Source organism: Lithobates pipiens, unplaced genomic scaffold, assembly GCF_037356315.1.
Source record: "Lithobates pipiens isolate NorthernLeopardFrog02 unplaced genomic scaffold, aLitPip1_a1.2 Scaffold_19, whole genome shotgun sequence".
In the NCBI taxonomy this organism is placed as follows: Eukaryota; Metazoa; Chordata; class Amphibia; order Anura; family Ranidae; genus Lithobates; species Lithobates pipiens.
This window is the reverse complement of record NW_027507764.1, coordinates 128,065,310-128,065,925: the sequence shown is the minus strand read 5'-3', so window position 1 is coordinate 128,065,925 and position 616 is coordinate 128,065,310. Positions and strand designations below refer to the sequence as shown.

The 616-nt window shown below is 53.9% G+C and overlaps 1 pseudogene; it reads left to right on the top strand.

The window, feature by feature from the left end:
• Positions 1–270: 270 nt before the first annotated feature.
• On the top strand, positions 271–375 carry LOC143999720 (U2 spliceosomal RNA; annotated as a pseudogene).
• The last annotated feature ends 241 nt before the right edge of the window (positions 376–616 follow it).

Below are 616 nucleotides of genomic sequence, written 5' to 3'. Positions count from 1 at the left end.
AGGAACAATGAAACGCATGACAGGCTGGAAGCATGGTCTGAGACAGGAGGTGGTCAGCAACTGAGAAGGCACACAGCAGACAAGGCAGAAGTCAGCAAAATCATGGTTACGAAGCAGGCCAAGGTCACACTGGAAAGTCAGCAGTGATGAGCCAAAGTCAGCAACAAGTGGACTAACAAAGCACAGGGTCTGGATCAAGCCAAATCACAACAGGAAGTCCGAGCAGAGATAAGTCTAGGAGGTCAGGTCGAGTTAGCAACAGGTATGCAGATCGCTTCTCGGCCTTTTGGCTAAGATCAAGTGTAGTATCTGTTCTTATCAGTTGCCAAAGGAGGCGCTGGTCCATCCCTATAGAGGGTTTGGGCGGCGCTCTCCGATGGCGTAATTTGCATCCCGAAGGATGGTTTCGGTAGGGGCCACGTCGTGCCGCCCGACAGTAAACTGGGGGCCGATGCATGGTCGAGTCTGAGCCATCTGGAAGGATGCACCTGGTGAGGGCGGAGAAACACTGGGTCGAAGCCAGGGGAGGGGACCCTGGCAGACCGGCTTGGATTGTGGCAGCTTTAGCCCCAGTCAGTTTTTCGGGATTGGAACGCTTGTTTCCCTTTAGCCTGGA